We start from the raw sequence: 9,300 nt of genomic DNA, 5'->3' as shown, positions 1-9,300 counted from the left end.
TATCCCTAAATGTGACGGAAAGAGTAGTATAGATCCATCAATAAATTCGTGAATAATAAATTTATACAAAACCATTCATACTTTTGGGCCGAATTGCCAATCTCCTCTATATTTCAAGATTTGTTCAATGTTGGTATGATTGGGCCTAGTTCCAGCTGGCCATGGGTTTAAAAAAAGATTTAATTAGAATCTTCTTTCAACCAATGAGCCCAATAGAATCTCGTTTTATTTCACTGATGGGATGAGCCTAATCCAGGGCATCCCATTGACAACTCTATTTGTCATAACAATATTTAATAAAAAAGAGAGATCGAGATATTATTTTCTTTAGTCCACCTCCCTCAATCATGAAAAAGAAAAAAATATATGGGGAAATCCAACTTTCCAGTGAATTGTGAATCGAAGAGAAACTAAGTCCAGACCATTCCATTTTTTATATACAAAAAGTTGTACACTAATTTCTCTATTTTCATAAATTAGGTTGTTTGTGATCGAAACATATTAAACTAACTATCCAAACCATCGCAATTACCAAAAACAAAAAGGCTTGCACAATACAGTTGGAAGATTACAGACACCTACATATGTAGGACATAAGCATGAAGATCAAATCCATGAATTTAGACATATATCAGACCCCAAAAATACTAAATTGGACTAAGATGTATTCAACCTATCTAGGGTAGCTATCTATGCAATCAGCCCAGACTCCTTTTTTGGGCCTCTCCAACAATGGGCCTAATGCATTCCCATACCAAACTATTGCATTTGGGCCCACTCCCCATGCCCAACTGCCACACCCTGTCGCCTATTTTAACCTTTTCCTTTGCTTCAATATAGGAAAGCTCATACCACAAAGAAGATGAAGATTGGTTCCCAAACCTATGTAATGTCATCAATGCAGCTTCAATTTCCCTTTCTCCAAGCTTCAACCCCTTCCCTATTTCCCTGATCAGCGGCTTCCCTGACACCGGTAGGCAAAAATGTTGCATCACGCTTTTGAAATTGGGCACGTAGATCTCCGTCGATTTGTCAAAGTATTTCTTTTTCATAATCGAAATTGCATACATGATCATTTCTGTGTAGGGTAGCAGTTTTCTTCCGAGTATTGTTATGTTCGATCTTAGGGTTTCTCCGGCTACCTGCGCCATGCAAAATAAACAGCATTTTAAAGTCATTTCTTTTTGGAATAATTAAATCTATTATTCATTGGATCAACAAAATGAAAATCCAATAGACCTCTTTAATATTCCGAAAGATGAACTAAAAAGACTAGTGTTATGTAGTCCTATTATAACCTAAACCCTAAAATATTCTCCTTCTAAGTCGATAAAAAAATGCAAATGAGGCTATATAAAGGACAATGATAAAAAAATATTTAATACTACCTACGTCCATGAAAGTTTATCCCATTTTTCCATTTTCATCCGTCCCACAAAATTTGTCTCATTTCACTTTTTACCATTTTTGGTAGTGGACCTCATATTCCACTAACTCATTCCTACTCACATTTTATTATAAAACTAATATATAAAAGTAGGACCTACATTCCATTAACTTTTTCAACTCACTTTTCATTACATTTCGTAAAACTCGTGTCCGGTTAAAGTGAGACAATATTTAGGGGACGGAGGTAGTACTATATAATGCATAACAACTAGTATTAAATTAAAATATAGAGATCAGTTTTAGATAAACTTATTTCAAGATTAAACAAATTCATATAAGGAGTACGAATTCATATAACTAAAATGAAGTAAAAATGACTTTCTATGTTATGATAAATCGATCTAAAAATAACTTAATTAGTATCTAAAGAGGACCTGCATGCAGAGTGTATGATTATTTGTTTATGTAATAAAATTTAATTGTTTTTAAAATACTCTATATATAAAAATTGAATTAGCGCACCAACCACATTTAATAGTTATTATTATTTAGTTGTAAATTACGACAAGCGTCCTCATAAAAGCTAATATTGTGGTCAAATATTTTTCTCCCAATTTAAAAGCCCTTCATCATGAAAAGTGTGCCTCGATCACTAAATAAGTTCAGGTGCATATTATGGTATTCGTCCGATGTATGCTTATGGGAAAGCGACAAAAACCCATCATAATGACATTATTCATGCCAACCTACATAAAAGACAACACAAACCAGTCCGCCCAAACATTTTTAAATGGTAAGTCACGAAATTTCAAAATTTTCTCAATTATCATATGGTAACATTTTTAACGCAATTTTGAAGGTAAATTGGTGCAAGTATATAAAATTTTTGGTTTTACCAATAAACAATGACGAATGACTAAAAGATGCTATTGAACAATTGATAATTTTTAAAGCTTCGGGATTTGTTAATCAAATTTTAAAAAGTCTGAGACATACTAGAATTTTATTAAACTTCATGATTGCAAAATTAATCCCTTTTCACAGTAAAATTATAAGTTACCGTTTCCGTCCCCAAATATGTGGTCCACTGAGTAAAATTATAAGTTACCCTGTGATACTAAAAATAGTAAAAACAAAATAAGGATGAATAACCTGTAGTAAGTCTCTCTTGAGGCAAACTCCAGTAAAACCATCAGAATCCTCATCTCTAAAAGCCGAATAATATCCCTTATCATCAAACGCCCTCTGCGTCCGCACGCTGCAAACCAGCCTATACTTGGCCCTCTTCCTCACCTCCCTTCTGTTGCTCACAAGCACCGCCGCCGCGCCCATCCGAAACACGCAGTTCAGCACCAGCATCGCGCTATCCCTCCCCGGATACCACCCCGTCGACAGAATCTCCGTGCTCAGAATCACCGCATTCGATTCGCCACAACTCTTCAGTATGTCCCCAGCCATGTCGACTGCCAACGCGCTCGCGCTGCACCCCATCCCGCTGATCGTGAAGCTCCTCACGTCCTCCCTCATGCCGAATTTTCTCACCACGATGGACGAGAGAGACGGAGAGGGGCAGAAGCCGCTGCAGTTGACGATGAGGACGTCGATGTCTCTAGCGGAGGTGTTGGTTTTGGAGAGGAGGTCTTCGAGGACGGGGAAGAGGGCCATGTGGACCTCTTGTGTGGCTTCGCGGTGGCTTGAGTTTGGGGGGATGAAGTGGATGGCCGGGGGGAGGTAGGTCTGCTCGCCCTGGCCGGAGTGTTTGAGGACTTTGGCCATGAAGGAGACGCTCTCTTCGTCTAAGAAGTCGAGCATTTTGACGTGCTCGATGTAGGTGGATCGTGGCACGCGGCAGTGGCTTGGGGGCTTGAGGCATGAGAAGTCGACTAGGTAGAGTGGGGGAGGGTTTGAGAGGTGGTGTTTGGCGATGGTGAAGAGGAGGAAGGATAGGGCGGTTAGGGTGTGGTAGATTGGGGACCATTTTTGGAGGATGAATATGGATTCTAAGGAGAAGAGGAGTGCAAGGATTGAGAAGTTTATGGTTTCTGTGAGAATGGAGGAGATGTGGTTTAGTAGAATCTTGTTGTTGTTGTTGTTGATTTTGTTGGTCATGGTTGTGGGATTGTGGGTGAGTGGAAAGTGTCAAGAATTTGAGGTTGAGAGTGTTGAATTTAAAGGGTGCAAGATGTACAAAATGTTGTCAAGTATTAATGCTATGGAGATATTTTCTCATATTTGTGTTTTTATTACACATATGACATATCTTTTGACTTGATGATTCAGCTGGTAATAAATATGTTTGATACAATTATACGTGTACATAAAAATAGAGATATAGGGTCACATGCAAGTAGTCCCTTAGAATTTAACTAAAATCGATTGTAAACCGTTAGATTTAGCTGGTAAACGGTATAGATTAAAAAGGTGACAACTGGCATTTGAATAAAAAATCATGTGGAACGGTAAAATTGGAAACAGAGTAAGATGGAATAGATCTGTATTTGAATACTAGTCGAGGAGATGCTAATTGTATGGTATGGTTGTATTAACTTAACATTTAATTTTACAATCAACAAACTATTATAAATTTGATCAGCATATATTACAACCACAATCCGTATATAAATGAAGTCAATTAATATATATAGTAGAAACTCAATCAGTATATATTGAAAAATTCAATCAACATATATAAAACACAATCATTGTATATTATAAACATAATCAACGTTAAGTAAATGCTCAATCAGTATATAGTAGAAATTCAATCAGCATTCAGTAGAAACTCGAACATTACATATTAAAAACTCAATCTATGTAAATATAATCTCCATTAGTATATATTATAAACTCAATCGGTATATAATAGAAGTGTTGCGTTAATGTGCTAACTATCTTAATGTGCTACTTGCTAACTAAATCAACACATTATATTTAAAATGTCACTACAGTGACATGAATATGTCAACACAAATTTATCTTGACATTTTGCTTAATGTTCTACTTATTCACTAATCAACACTTTATATTAAAAATGTAAACACAATGACATGAGTATATCAACAAAAATTTATCTTGACATTTACAAAATGTCAACACAAATTCATGTCACTGTATTGACATTTTTAATATAGTGTATTGATTTAGTTAGCAAGTAGCACATGAAGATAGTTAGTATTTGATCACATCCCTATAATAGAAACTAAATTACTATACATAAAAAATTCAACCAGATTGAGCATTTTAGTTTATAAAAATAGTAGTAATTTAAATCAAATAAGTTATGAAGAAGTAGTTTAGCGTAATTATACGATTTTCAAGCAACCGTGACTATTTCAATTTCGTCGAACCAAATCAATTTTTGATTAGTTAAATATATCAAATCTGAATATAATTGTAAGCTCTATACCAAATATGGCAGAGAGTTTACCCAATGCCCATCAAAACATATTTACTTCACATAATAGTGCAAGTGCAACACATGCCCCCCGGCCCCACCACGTAGGTAATATAATATAGTAGAATTGGTCAATATTGGTGAGGTTTTTGTAGGAGTGTTAATTCACAAGAGATGTACGTTTCTGAAGACAGGTTGAAATTGAAGTGGTCTGTGTATTGACTAGCAACTCAATTTCTGATCCATTGCTTCAACTCACATTTATCCACTCGGTAAAACATGACACTATCTTTTTAGCAGTATAGTGCTTCACTTTTTGTTTATGTATAAGGAACAACAAGAATGAGTAAGAGCTGTTTGACTAATGAATAAGGAAATATTCCGGAATTAAACACACACTCATTAATTATCAAGTAGATATATATATAGATAACGAAATAAAATACGAGAGGATAAAGGTGACATACAATATTTCTAAATATTGGTGTGTTTGGAGTGTAAATAAAAGAGTGAACTGCACCAAATGGCCCTAACTTTTCGCTGTGTAACAGCAGAGGCCCCTAATTTTTAAAAATCCCACCAGAGGGATCTACCAAAATATGTAATCACAAAACGTATATATTTTGCCATTTTTTGGACGAAAATGCCCAAATGGGCTGAAGGGCAGTTTAGACCTTTTACGTACTACACATGTTCCCTATGCCTGCACATAGTCTGCATGTGCAGGGGCTGTCTTGTCAAACAGTATAGTCGTCATAAGTCCATTCTCCTATTTTCTTTCTCCTTTCCCTCCCTATCCGTTTCATTTTCGTCTTTCATATTTCCCTCTCTAACATAATAGGCGATTATATTTTGTTCGGCATCTGGTTCGACATCTGTTCGGCATCTGGAAATTACGGGTTTTCATCTGGATTTCGCTGAATTTAAGGTATCCACAAGGGTTTAAGCGATTTCAGCTGGAATTTTATTTTGCAATTGGTGGTTGATTTTTTTGTTGTAGGGTTAGCATCTGAAAAACTAATTTGCAATTCTTGGTCGAATTTAATGGTTGTAGGGTTACAGTCGGGGCATGTGGAAAATTTTGCAGTTAAAGTGGATTGGAGGGAAAAATGAAAGAGAAACTACCGCCTAATTGTTTTGGCGAAATGGCTACAAAATTGGAAATTACAATACAGGTCCGAGGGTTTGAAAATAATAGGGGACAAGAACCATGCTTTGCAGTCACATCAAATCTTTTTGCAGGTCCCATCAACAGTCCATGCAGCAGTGGCGGCCATACAAAAGGCCGGTTTTGCCCTTCCAAGCCCTGAGGGTATTATGGTCCGAAAATACACGATTTGTGATTACATATTTTGTTAGATCCCTCTGTTGGATTTTTAAAAGTTAGGGGCATCTGCCGTTATACAGCGAAAAGTTAGGCCATTTGGTGCAGTTCAGTCTAAATAAAAATGGTTATGAGTCATGTTTGCATTTGAGAGAGACAAGAAGTAGGGGGCAAGTGGTGGAAGGAAATAATGCATCGTGAAGCAGCATGTCCCAGTTTTGTCTGCATTTTTCAGTATTTTTTCTTCCCGCTTTAAACACCAATTTCCAACCTTCAACATTTAATGCTTGCTGCTGTGAATTGCTTAGTCTGAATGTCAAACCAAAAATTTAATTTTTATGGTGCAGGAACAATGAATGTACTATTTCACCATTTTATAATATTTACTGAAATAATGAATTCTTGGCATCATCTCAGTAGTGGTGGCTTTGGAGGGGCGAATGCAAAGATTTCTTTTAAGTAGATGCACTATTGGGATGGTGATACTTTTAATTATTATTCGTACTACTATATATTTTAGGACGTCGGTTTAGTGATTTTTATTGGGTTTTTTTCTGATTTATTTATATTGAACAACACTTCTTTTTACGTTGCGTCTAATGCCTCTAATAAGTTCTTTAGAATAATAAATGTATGCATTAAATTAAACAAAAGACAATGTGCAACAAGAAAATAACTTTAACCAAATATTTTATATACATAAATGAATTAACTTAATTGATACTCCTAGCTAGCATGCATACAATAGTTTCGAAGACAATATACAGAGTCCTAGGATTTTTAAGTGCTACCTCGGTCCACGATTAAGTGTTCTAAGTTGATTTGGCCCAAATTTAAAAAAAAATAATGGAAAATTATTCGAAAAGTTAGTAGAGTGTGAGTACTACTTTAATATATAGTTATAATAAAATGTGACTTAAATGAGTTAGTAGAATGTGGAGTCCATTACTAAAAATAGTAAAAAGTAAATAAGACACTTAATTATGAACCAAAGCATAATTTAAAGGGATCAAGAATGACCTAACTGAAGTCTCATAGCGGAAGAAATCAATGGCAAAATTGAGCCCTCAGTCATGATTGCTCCAAAAGTCGTGTAGGTTTTTTGTGACGGTAAAACTTTCATTGGGTATCTCAGAAAATTCGGTTCAACACGATCGCTCCAAAAGTTTTCACGAAATATTGGACAAGATAAGTATCTTTAACTTGATGAGGAGTGTTGAAAAGAAATCAGCTAAAGATCACACAGGGGAAAAGAAAAAATAATGGTCAAAACTTTCCCTATTGAAAATAACATAGAAGTATATAATTGTGTTAGCCTTCAAATAGCATGTAAATCGTTCTCCAAAGTGATAAACACTAAATAAATACGAAATCTTACATTGAAAGTTACTAAATTAAAATCAAAGAATAATTATTAAATTCATAAAAAACTCTTATATTGAATACAAATAAATTAAAAATCAATGAAAAAACTGTCCAGTAATTTTTCTCTCAGAATAAATCTCATATAAAATACAATCCTCTTTTTACCTATGATTATGATGCATATATTGAGTTATATTTTCTGCGATCCACAAGAGCACTTTTAGTGTCACAATGGTTTTAATGCATAATTAGTAAAGTAAATAAAATATAGTTATAGAGCATGAGTATTAGATAAAAGAGTTTTTAAAATTAGAAAGTGCATACTTTGAATTAAAAAGGAAAGAGCGACATATTTTTATTAAGTAGTACTCCCTCCGTTCCTTGTTAATAGAGACATTTCTTTTTGGCACGGAGTTTGATAATAGTGTGTTAAATGAATAGTGAAAAAAGTAAGAGAGAAGAAAGTAAGAGAGATGAAGAGAGAATAAAGTAAAAGGGAGAATTACTTTTTGCCTAAAATAGAAATGACTCAATTAACTTGGAACTTTCCAAAATAGAAAAATGACTCTATTAACATGGAACGGAGGGAGTACAATTTAGGATTTATCATGCCATGGTACCTTTTGAAAGAATTACATACTAGCTAAAAAGGCCATACCTCTTGAAAGTTGAAAGAATTACATACTAATGCATGTCTTGGAGTCTGAAAAAAACAGTCAAAGAAGAGTGTAGAATTTTAAAGTGGGATCTTTCTGTTGTGTTGGTATGCATTTATATGGGGAGAAGGCGACAATACCAATGGTTGACGTATGTCGGTAAACAATTCGTATTTAGGACTTAGGGATTTATTCTAGATGATATATGATACATTAATAAAGTATTTAATTAACAAATAACAATAAGAGGAATATTTGTAATTATTTTCTTAATCAATCATATAATTCAAAATAAATACTTTTTTGAGAGATACAGATAATGATAAACTTAATTTTAGATTTACCTGATTTTTAAATGCAGCCCAATAAGATTCAAAGTCCAATACAAATAATATCTCCTTGTAGCCCAACTCAAATTACTTTTTCAATTAACATACTTCAAAAATTGAGTATTAAAAGTATAAGTGGTAAGATTAAAAAATAGTAACCCCACTTTTAAATAGTCAAATTTTAATAGTACTAATTGGTATCCACTTTTTTTCATGTTATATATCTAAATGGAGTTAAAGAGCCATAACTGCAATATTAATTTAACAATCAATTTTCACATTATCTACCTTCATTTTCATGTTACATAGGTAAATGGAGTTAAAGAGCCATAAATGCTATACTAATTTAACCATCAATTCTCACATTATCTGCCTTCAAATTTTCAAAATTTATTGAAATTATGTTGATGGAACTATATGTTTTTCCAATACAAATAATGGTATCAATATCATTCATTTTATTGATGTCTTTAATAATATTAACAGAGATATAGTAGGCACAACCGCACAATCACACGCATATAGGAATAAATAGATTAAGATAATATCAAATGTGGACCAAAGTTAGTGGCTACGCCTTTCGATGAAGTACACAAAAGTTAGAGATAATAGACTAGATTTACTAACCAACATGTGATTTATATTTGTACTATAGTATTAAAATGTGAGATGAAGGTTTTGAAACAAGAATCAATATGCATGGAGTGACATAGTAGTAATAAAGGCTTCCCCGTGACCTTGAATGACAGTAAAATTCATATGTAGAGACCTTACATTTTCATCTTAGGTGATAATAAAACAACATACCTCAAATCACAATCTATCCACTGCTTACTTTTGGAA

The 9,300-nt window shown here is 34.0% G+C and overlaps 1 pseudogene; it reads right to left on the bottom strand.

The window, feature by feature from the left end:
• Positions 1–528: 528 nt before the first annotated feature.
• On the bottom strand, positions 529–3,553 carry LOC121750779 (annotated as a pseudogene).
• Between the last annotated feature and the right edge of the window lie 5,747 nt (positions 3,554–9,300).

The sequence above is a fragment of the Salvia splendens genome, chromosome 10 (assembly GCF_004379255.2).
Source record: "Salvia splendens isolate huo1 chromosome 10, SspV2, whole genome shotgun sequence".
NCBI classification, from domain to species: Eukaryota; Viridiplantae; Streptophyta; class Magnoliopsida; order Lamiales; family Lamiaceae; genus Salvia; species Salvia splendens.
The sequence above is the reverse complement of the archived record's forward strand: the minus strand, read 5'-3'. Positions and strand labels throughout refer to the sequence as shown.